The sequence below is a fragment of the Panthera pardus genome, unplaced genomic scaffold (genome assembly GCF_024362965.1).
Source record: "Panthera pardus isolate Hobbes unplaced genomic scaffold, ASM2436296v1 HiC_scaffold_24, whole genome shotgun sequence".
Classification (NCBI taxonomy): Eukaryota; Metazoa; Chordata; class Mammalia; order Carnivora; family Felidae; genus Panthera; species Panthera pardus.
Window position 1 is genome coordinate 98,004,531 of NW_026526810.1, and position 10,750 is coordinate 98,015,280.

Here is a 10,750-nt window from a genome sequence, read left to right on the forward strand (position 1 = left end):
GCCCTTTACCCAGATTTCTTAGTTTGCCACATTGTTTTTTTATTCTTTCTGTTTCTCTTGCTCTCTTCTTTTCTTCACCCTGATCTTCATCTATGTAGCTAACTACTTAACCTACCTACCCACTTATCAACTGTTTTCTCATGAAGCATTTGAGTGTAGTATTTTTTACCCCAGTGCCCAGCACAGTGTCTAAAACATCACAGAGAATCATGAAATAATTGATGATTAGTGAGTGATGCCTTTCAGAATTTTACCTAAACAAAGCTCAGTTACAAAAGGCCATCTTGGAATACCATTTAAATGTGAAGTCTTGGGGCACCTGGGTGGCTCAGTCGGTTAAGCATCTGACTTTGGCTTAGGTCATGATCTTGTGGTTTGTGAGTTTGAGCCCCGTGTCAGGCTCTGTGCTGACAGCTGAGAGCCTGGAGGCTGCTTCGGATTCTGTGTTTCCCTCTTTCTCTCTGCCCCTTCCCCACTCACACTTTGTCTCTCTCTCAAAAAATAAATAGAGATAAAAAAATTGAAATGTGAAGTCTTTATCTATTATGAAAAGCCAGTGAATCAATTTTAAAAGTCAGAAATATCATCTTACTATTTCTTTTTTTTTAACATTGATCTATTTTGAGAGAGAGCGTGTGCACACGCTCACACAGGGGTGGGGGAGGGGCAGAGAGCGAATCACAAGCAGACTCTGTGCTGTCAGCACAGAACTGGACTTGGGGCTCAATCTTACAAACTGTGAGATCATGACCTGAACTGAGATCATGACCTGAGCCAAAATCAGGAGTTGGACGCTTAACTGACTGAGGCACCCAGGCGTCCATCATCTTACTATTTCTTCACAATTGCAGCATTTGAAAGTTTCCTAACCAAGAATAAGAACAAACGCCTGACTGTGTTTTCTTTTTCTGAATTATGAATGAGCCCCTGTGATGAACCAAAGCCAGATACCTTGCCTTCTATTCCAGTCCAGGACGGATATGTCCAGCCCTGTGGTTTCAAGGCAGCTGGTACACTTACTTAATGACTAAATTAAACCTACACAATCCACTGAGAGACACTGACTTCTGTTAGCTGGGTCTTTTCTGTGAGTCTTTCCTCTCTGTAGAACTCTCTCAACTTTCTCTTTCAGTTTTATTTCTCCATCCAGAATAAATTTTCTCTAGTATTAGTATATTTAAAGCTCAGAGAGACTTGCTTATTGGTACCAAGAAAAGCCCCCTGTAACATGGTTACAATTGGGACTTAAAACAAACCTCTTTCTAATCAGTCTGGAGAACAAGAATGGTGAGTGTGCAAAGTAGAGGTTAATAGAAAAATAAAATGTGATTTTTAAATTAAATTAAATTACATTTTCTTTTAGTTTTTTTAGAGAGAGAGAGCACAAGCAGGGGAGAGGGGCAGAGAAAGAGAGAGAGAGAGAGAGAGAGAGAGAGAGAGAGAGAATCTTAAGCAGGCTCCACACTCCAAATAGAGCCTGACCCAGGGCTTGATCCCACGACCCAGGGCTTAATCCCATGACCCTGGGATCATGACCTGAGCCAAAATCAAGAGTCGCACACTCAACCAACTGAGCCCCCCAGGTGCCCCTAAAATGTGATTTATTTGATTTTAACAATGCTAAATGCTTCTACTTATATGAGGGGCCTAAAGTAGTCAAATTCATTGAGACAAAAAATGTTGAGGGGAAGAGGAAATTAGGTGTAATTATTTAATGGGTAGAGTTTCTGTTTGGAAAGAAGAAAAAGTTCTGGAGATGGATAGTGGTAATGACTGCACATAAATGGGATTGTGCTTAATGCCAATGAACTGTACCCTTAAAATGGTTAAAATGGTAAAATTTTATGTAAATTTTTAACACAAGTTTTTAAAAAGAAAACTAAATGAGGGGCACCTGGGTGGCTCGGTTGGTTAAGCCCCGACCTTGGCTCAGGGGATGATCTCACAGTGTGTGAGTTCGAGCCCCATGTCGGGCTTTGTGCTAACAGCTCAGAGCCTGGAGTCTGCTTTAGATTCTGTGTTTCCCTCTCTCTCTGCCCTTCCCTCTCTCATGCTCTGTCTCTGTCTTTCTCTCTCTCAAAAATAAATAAACAATAAACAATAAAAATAAATGCTACTGAAAATAAAAATTTTTTGCCTATAGTTATATAAACATCCTTCTGGTTTTTGAATCCATGCAATTAATGTTATCTTTTGCTTACATAAAATCAAATTTTACAACATTTATGTTTTTCTTTCATACAGTATATGTACTTGGTAATTTTTCTGCTTCCAAAAGAGATGTGATGGAGGCTGTGGGAGGTGAGCATCATTGGGACCTTTCAAGTGTGTGGTGACTGGCTCATACATGGGAAAAACAAACCAGCCTGGGAAGAGTAGAAAGGCCGAGATTGGGAGGTGATGAGACTCTCACCAAGAGCTAGACGAGGAAGGTATTTCCCCTGGAGTAGGTATGAGAAAAGACCTGGAGTCACATAAAATGAGGCACTCCAACAGCAGCAGTTCCTGTGTGGAGTGAACATGATTTGTAATTGCTTTGAGATAATGAACTCTTGCCTCATTTAGATTTTCATTTTAAAAGCTGCTTTATGGGGCGCCTGGGTGGCTCAGTCAGTTAAGTGCCCGACTCTTGACGTTGGCTCAGGTCATGGCTCATGAGTCTGAGCCCCCTGTCGGGTTCTGTGCTGACCGTGCGGAGCCTGCTTGGGATTCTCTCTCTCCCTCTCTGTCTACCCCTCACCGGCTCTCTCTCCCTCTCTTTCTTTCTCTCTCTCTCTCTCTCTCTCTCAAAATAAGTAAATATTTTTAAAAAATAAATCTTCTTTGTGATGTAAGTTTTTAATTTGTCTTTTGTTTATGTTCCTTTCCTCTTTTCCACTTAGATCTAATATCTGTGCACAGGTCCAGTATCAGTGCTTGTCTGATGATTGCTCATCTTGGAGGAGTGCAAATTTCCTACTAGAGAATATTCTGGGGAAGAAGGAGGAGGCCCAAGATGGGCAGTCCAAAGCTGTTTTAGGGTTATCACAAATGCCATCTTATCTGTTTGTTTGTTTCTTTTGCCCTGGGAAATGTCTCTCTCAGTTTTTGGTGTTCAAGGGCAAAGACCTCTGGCCAAAGTTTTTTGTGTATGATCTGCCCATTGTCACCTTCCCTCTTTCTCTTACCCAATTTCACAACATCTAGCCCCCTAGACTGAAAATTAGATTTTAGACACATGGAAATACAATATGAGTACATCTTCTTCAGCTGCAGCCACTTTCTCTGTTATTCTCACTCTGTGCAAAGGATCAAGATGTGTCTTTCAGCACTGTGACACTAGATTTTATGAAAACCCTCAAGATTTTAGGGAAATCTATTTTTAGTTTGAGGTATACAGAGGTCTGGGTCAGTTCTAGTCTCCTTTCTAGTCTTAGGTCAACTTTATTTTTTTTTAATTAATTAATTTATTTTGATGGGGCGGGGGGTATGGAGAGGAGCAGAGACAGATAGAGGGAGAGAGAGAATCCCAAGCAGGCTCTGAGCTGTCAGTGCAGAGCCCGATGCAGGGCTTGAACCCACGAACCGTGAGATCATGACCTGAGCTGAAATCAAGAGTTGGACACTTAACTAAGCTACCCAGGCACCTGAGGCCAACTTTCATAGCATTTCACAGATAATGCAGTAGGCATGCAGGTTGTGGCTACCTCCTTATTACATTGTCAACCAAGCTTTATCTCTTATCTTTTCATTTTTAGACAACATTCCAGGATAGCAAAAATTTAAGATGTTACCTGAAGGAATTTCTGGAGCCCTACTCTAAACCCAATCCTGAAGATGTCACAGAAGGGAGAAAGAAAATGGTGGATCTAAGAAAATATTGGAAAAACTGAAAAGTCCCTGGAGAGACAGAAGTTGGCTCCGTTCTGAGCCCTAGCTGAAGTGAGAGCCTCGGAAGGGAAGAGGCGATGGAAGATAGCATGGGTATAGAAAGAGAGCATTGATTGGCTCTTGCCTTCTCCGTCTAAACTTGAGGCAGCAAATTAGAAGCCCAGATCAATGAGATTAATGCAAGGGTGATCTTTGAGCTGAGGAGAGATGGGGAGGAATAAAATGAGTGCAAACAACTAAACAGGGCCTGGGCTTCCCCACCTTCCCTCCTTCTCTACCACTGCACACTCCAAGGACAGCTGGTTACAATTGAGGGAGACAATTCTTGGAAAAGGGTGGCAAATGGAGAGGCCAGATTGCAAAGTTATTCATCTTTCTTTTATTATGCATTCCCTTTAAGACTGGAGACAAGACTAGACTTTCTCTATCCTTGACCCCGTTCAACACAGCATTAGAGTTTTAGCAAAATAGGGCAATGAAATAAATGAGTTTAAGGGTTAGAAGGGAAGAAAGGAAAGTCATTTTTTGAAAATGAAAAGATCAATCTACATTTTAAAAAGTTGAATCAACTGGGAAGCTGATTGAATAAGAGAGTGTAGATAGTATCCTTAGCTCATACTATTTCTTTATACAGGCAACAACCAACTAGAAAATGCATTAGAAATCCAGGCATCATCCAGAAGAGCATTAAAAAACCTGTAAGTAGATATTTATACATAATAAGTTTTTTAATTTTTTTCTTTGTCATTCCCTTTCTATTTTACAGTTGTCATATAATGTGGTTATAATGGTTAACAAAATAGGGTTCATAATTTCCTGTATATCAAACAAGATTATTATTGGACTAGAGGAGAAATGGACATCACCCAGAAATGAAAATAATCCAACAAAAATCCACAAAGCTTTTATGGAGAACTTTTAAAAATATTATTATGGGTCATAAAATAAAACCCAAATAGAGAACCATACGATGTTCACTGATGGACAAAATATTGTAATAATGTCAATTATCCCCAAATTGTTCTATAAATTCAATATGATTTTACTAAAAATCCAAGAGTATTTTTGACACTATCATCAAATCTATTCCAAAATGTATATGGAAAAATGAAAGTCCACAGATAAAATGCTGTAGTGACCTATATTATAATGGGAAGCAGATCCTCACTGCTTTCATGCTTAACCTATCTGAATAACCTATCCTTGATTCCCATTTTATTCCTTGAGGGTTTGCAACCACTTATGGTACCAATTACCATATAAACCAGCCTTCTTGGTTGCCAACAAGAAAATGCCTTCTAACTATTTTAAGCAGAAAGGGGTTTATTAAATGGTATGTGCAGTTTACAGAATCATTGGGAGGACTGATGAACAGTCTAAGCTGGGCATCCACATCTGTCTGGAGCACCTCCTTCGGCTCAACACTCATACAGACTCTCTTTCCCATTCTCAAACTTTGAAGCAACAGCAAGCCCGTACTTAATGTAACTATCCTCACACAAGCAAGATGAACTCAACCTCCCTGGAAAATCTCAGCGTTGTTAAAACAGCAAGGTGCTACCTTATTCCCATTAAATTATCAAAAATTAGAAGGACATCAAATATTAATGAGAATGTGAGGAGGCAAACTGTGTACCGTTGGTGGAAGAGGAAACTGGCCTGGCTGTCCTGGAGAAGCAAGAGGGGTAGGGCTGAGGTTACTTAGTAAAATTAGCTTGGCATATATAATTATGGAATCCTACTCCTGGATCCATACTTTAAGTTTTTAATTTTTTAATTTTTTTATGTTTACTGACTTTTGAGAGAGAGGGAGAGAGAGAGTGAGAGGTGGAGGAACAGAGAGAGAGGGAGACACAGAATCCGAAGCAGGCTCCAGGCTCTGAGCTGTCAGCACAGAGCCCGATGTGGGGCTTGAACTCACGAACCGCGAGACCATGACCTGAGCCGACGTCAAATGCTTAACCAGCTGAGCCACCCAGTTGCCCCACTGGATCCATACTTTCGCAAAATTCTTGGGGTACCTGGGTGGCTCAGTTAAGTGTCCGTCTTCAGCTCAGGTCATGATCTTGCAATTGGTGAGTTTGAGCCTGCATTTGGGTTCTGCGCTGACAGGGCAGAGCCTGCTAGGGATTCTCTCTCTCTCTCCCTCTCTCTCTGCTCCTCCCCTACTAGCACGCTCTCTCTCAAAATAAATAAATATACTTAAAAAATAGCAATAGTTAAAAAAAAGAAAAAGAAAAACTCTCTTACAGATCCATGAAAGACTGTACAAGGATATTCATCAAGTGTTGCTTATTGTGGTGGAGATTGAGGCCACCGAAGTGTCCGTAGTGGGGAATGATAAAGAGAAAATGATAAAGATAAAAGATAAAATGATAAAGAAAGCAGTGACTGCACACCACGGACTACTATGCAGTGATAGAGACAAAGCATCTGATATACATAGAGCCAAAGAGGTAGATCTTAAAAGCAAAATGTTGTTTTTGTTGCAGAGTATCTATACCACAATACCATTATGTAAATTAACACTCACAAAGTATATTTATAAGTGTCTATTCATACATATGAACACATATCAAGCACATTGGAGAAGATGACCACACTACAGAGAATGAAAGTGGAGAAAAATGATTTAAAAAGGATGGGCCTTGCATGGACGCGTAATGATGTGGGTTGAGGTTGATGCGATGAGGGTTTTTGTTTTTTTTAATGGAGGAAATGTTCTGTGATGTATGACATCCCATTTTCCAGAGTTAATCATAATAATTAAAAATTCAAAAATTGCTCCAAAGGTGCGGACACACTTCCCTTTCAAACATCGCGCTGACTCGTTTACGTCTTTAGTCTTATTCATCTCCAAGCCTCTTATTTTCTTGATTCCATCTAAGTCTTGGCAAAGGAATGGGTGAGGTTAGAACAATCTTTCAAAACTTTGAAAATGGTTCTAATTGCTCCACATTTAGGCAGAGTTACTGGTTGCTTAATAGCCATTTAGAACTCTTTTTTGGAAAGCAGACAGCCATTCCAGGCTATAAAGGTAGTTTCAATGAAATGTTCTTTTTGACAGAAGGAAGACATTGGAGAATTCGTATGCTATTTTAGCTGGCTCTGTGATTGCAATCACACAAATCACTACATTCCAGAGAGATTTCACGAACAGGAGGTTTTTCCATTTCAGCCTTTCAAGGTAAAACATTATCTTTTCATTTTCTATATACTCCAGGGAATCAAGAAATTATGAAACGTAAGCCATAATTATAATAGCATTTCTAAGTCTTCCTTGATGGTCACAGTTAAGAAAAGGAAAGAGGAGAACTCTTTTGTTCCCAGTGACATTAAAATGCCCAGTCAGATAAAAATAATATTGAATTGGCTTTCCTTTGTTCAACTGTTGTAACCTCCTGCAATCTCACTGCCTATTTCACCCCAAAATGAGTTAGTGTTGCAGAGCAAGATAATGACTCTCCCATAAGCTTATGAATTGCTATATAACTGGGACTGTTCGGTGCAAAGAACTGAAATGAAATCAGAAGGTGAGTTGACTATAGATTTGTCATACATTTCCCAGCTGTTCAATCTGGCCTTCTGTTCCTATCTTTGGTACTTTTATTTATGCACATGTAACACCATGAGGAAGCAGAGAGTATAAACAGCAACTATCTCTTGGGTCATTCAATTTTGGCTTTATATTTTCTACTACGCTTATGACCGCTGGTCACATGTCTATTCCATTTGGGTGGTCTAATTTAAATGCGGAGTATCATATGAGGGATGGCAAGAATGCAGGCTTCCTGAGGACTGATCTTTGCTAGAGCTAAGACCTAATGTGCGTGGCTTCCATTCAGTGCTGAAGGAAGACAGTCCCTTAAGTGTAGAGCCATGTTTAGTAGTTGAGAATAGAATTCTTTTTAGAAATAAAGATTGTAGGGGCGCCTGGGTGGCGCAGTCGGTTAAGCGTCCGACTTCAGCCAGGTCACGATCTCGCGGTCCGTGAGTTCGAGCCCCGCGTCAGGCTCTGGGCTGATGGCTCGGAGCCTGGAGCCTGTTTCCGATTCTGTGTCTCCCTCTCTCTCTCTGCCCCTTCCCCGTTCATGCTCTGTCTCTCTCTGTCCCAAAAATAAATAAAAAACGTTGAAAAAAAAAATTAAAAAAAAAAAAAGAAATAAAGATTGTAAGAGATGAGCCATGTCTCCCTCTCTCTCTCTGCCCCTTCCCTGTTCATGCTCTGTCTCTCTCCGTCCCAAAAATAAATAAAAAACGTTGAAAAAAAAATTAAAAAAAAAAAAGAAATAAAGATTGTAAGAGATGAGCCATTGGATATTAAAAATATCACTCAGGTTTGCCTGGGTGGCTCAGTCGGGTGAGTGTCTGACTCTTGATTTTAGCTTAGGTCATGATCTCACAGTTGGCGACATTGAGGCCCATGTCAGTCTCTGGCGACATTGAGGCCCATGTCAGTCTCTGTGCTGACAGTGTGGAGCCTGCTTGGGATTCCCTCTCCTTCTCTCTCTCTCTCTCTCTCTCTCTCTGCCCCTCCTCTGCTCCCGCTTTCTCTCTCTTTGTCTCTAAATAAATAAACATTAAAAAAATAAAAATAAAAATAACCCTCCATGTGATTAAAAAAAAAAAAAGATAATCCAAAATGATTTCTTTTCCAGGATCATTTCTTCATTAATGTGTGAATACTGTAAGAGAACAGGTGCAGTAAGTTGAAATTCACAGTTGAACTGTAACCTATGAAACCTTTCTGAACATTCCCTCATTGAAAGCTCTTTTCCTCTTCATTGCTTTTCCTGCTTTCTATTTCTACATGGCCATAAGCAGCTGAAATCGCTGGCAGATCTGGACAGTATTTACTAAAAACATGTTCTACTGTTTTACAGATTTTACAGATTCTACTGTTATTAACTAAACATGAAGCTGGAAACAAATGAGAGATGCTGGAGATATGAGTTAAGTCCCAGTCTCACCGTAAATGGCACCAGACTCTTTCACCCATAGTCTGCTTGTTTCAGGAAGATAAAACCCAATATCAACACTGTGTGGGTGATAATCTTCTGCTTTTTCTCTTTCAGACAGCAAATAGCATTCACTCTTCAAGTCCGTAAATATTTTTGTGTTCACATTTTCCAAATACTTAAGGCTGCTATTCTGAGATAGTGGGAACCAGCCCAATCTGTCATCTTATCTCTCTTAAATAATGAAACCCAGATTGCCACAATCAGCTAAAACGGAATCCAGAGGTTGCCATCTGAGAATGTGGGATGTTGCTAATGGGTGAAGTACAACTTCCATAGCCAAGGCTTCAAAGTCACAGCCGATGTGTTAATGAACTTGGAGGTCTGAGATAATTGTAAGTATACAGGAATACACATAAGCCAAGAGGTTGAGGAGTCCTATAACATTAGGGATACTCTATTTGAATTATCTTAGTTTCCTGAAGTGAAAGAAAATAAAAAATAATTGAAGGGAGTCCTCTTTAGACTCATCACACTTTTCAAAGTCAAGTTGATTTTACTTGCATTGATTTTTTTTTAATTTTTTTTTTTAACGTTTATTTATTTTTGAGACAGAGAGAGATGGAGGAGGGTCAGAGAGAGAGGGAGACACAGAATCTGAAACAGGCTCCAGGCTCTGAGCCATCAGCACAGAGCCCGACGCGGGGCTGGAACTCACAGACCATGAGATCATGACCTGACCGAAGTCAGACGCTCAACCGACTGAGCCACCCAGGCGCCCCTTACTTGCATTGATTTTAAGCGTCCATCATTTCATTTCTAGTACTAATGTGAATGAGGTTAAAATGCAAGAAATTACAAGTCTTGTGTCCTTCAGCAATATTCCACCATTTGACAGAGATATACGTAGGTAGACATAACAAATTTCTGGATGCTATGTCCATATTGTCACTTTTGTATAATTTTAGTTTTGTATTAATTGTATTTTCTAACTTTCCTTCAGTAAACACGTACTTAGGTTTTATATTTTAGATTTTATAAATATATTTTTATTTGTATATTTATTCTTATTGAATAATAAGAAAGTTTAAAACATATTTAAGAGGATCAAATGAAAAATAGAAAGCCAACCATTATCGTTTAAGACTCAGTCTGTAAAATTCTAATGCAAGGACACACACACACACACACACACACACACACACACTGCATCTGAAGCCAAGAGAAACACATGATCTAATTTATTCCTGTGGGAGAGTATTATGATTAAGACAATGTTTTGGGAAACACATGATTTCCGTTCTCGTATGTATAGTGAAGGGGTGAAGGGTCAGGAGCGCCCCCAATGGCTTATGGTTCTAAAGGAAAGGAACATAGTGTGCCCTGCAGGCTTGCGAAGGCAGGAAACATGTCAGCCATCTTTACTAACGTATTTCCAGAGCTTAGCACAATGCCTGTTTATTCGCTGGCAGTATGGAGTTAATCATACCTACCTTTCAGTTGTTAGGAGGATTAAATGAACACAGGATTGAGATAATATAGTATTTGACTGGTCTGGTTGTCTATTGTGTAACAAACAACCCAAGGTGTTGTGGCCGGAAATAACCACAATTATTATTTTGCCCTGTCGTTTAGGTGGGGCGCAGTGGAAATAGCTTGCTCCTGCTTCATTCGGGCTTCAGGTGGGGCGGTTTGAAAACAAGGCCTGTAATCACCTGCAGGCTCAAGGCTTGCTCACTCATAGCTCTGGTGGTGATGCTGCCATCAGTTGAGTCTGATTGGGGGGCCGTCAAGCGAGAACAATTACATGTGACCTCCCCTTGTGGCCTGAGCTTCCTCACAATGTCATCCTTGGGTTGGAAGAGTGAATGTCCCAAGACTGAGAGCCAGAGAGAACTCCTGTGATCTTGCCTTGGAAGTTT

The 10,750-nt window shown here is 40.1% G+C and overlaps 1 long non-coding RNA gene across 1 annotated transcript in view; it reads left to right on the forward strand.

Moving 5' to 3' along the window:
• The window catches only part of LOC109268402 (uncharacterized), a 302,440-nt gene extending 294,432 nt beyond the window's left edge, over nucleotides 1-8,008 (forward strand). The window contains exons 6-8 of the long non-coding RNA XR_002080637.2: nucleotides 3,738-3,921; nucleotides 4,505-4,568; nucleotides 6,938-8,008. This is a non-coding gene — a long non-coding RNA (uncharacterized LOC109268402). The remainder of the gene's footprint in view (nucleotides 1-3,737; nucleotides 3,922-4,504; nucleotides 4,569-6,937) is intronic.
• The last annotated feature ends 2,742 nt before the right edge of the window (nucleotides 8,009-10,750 follow it).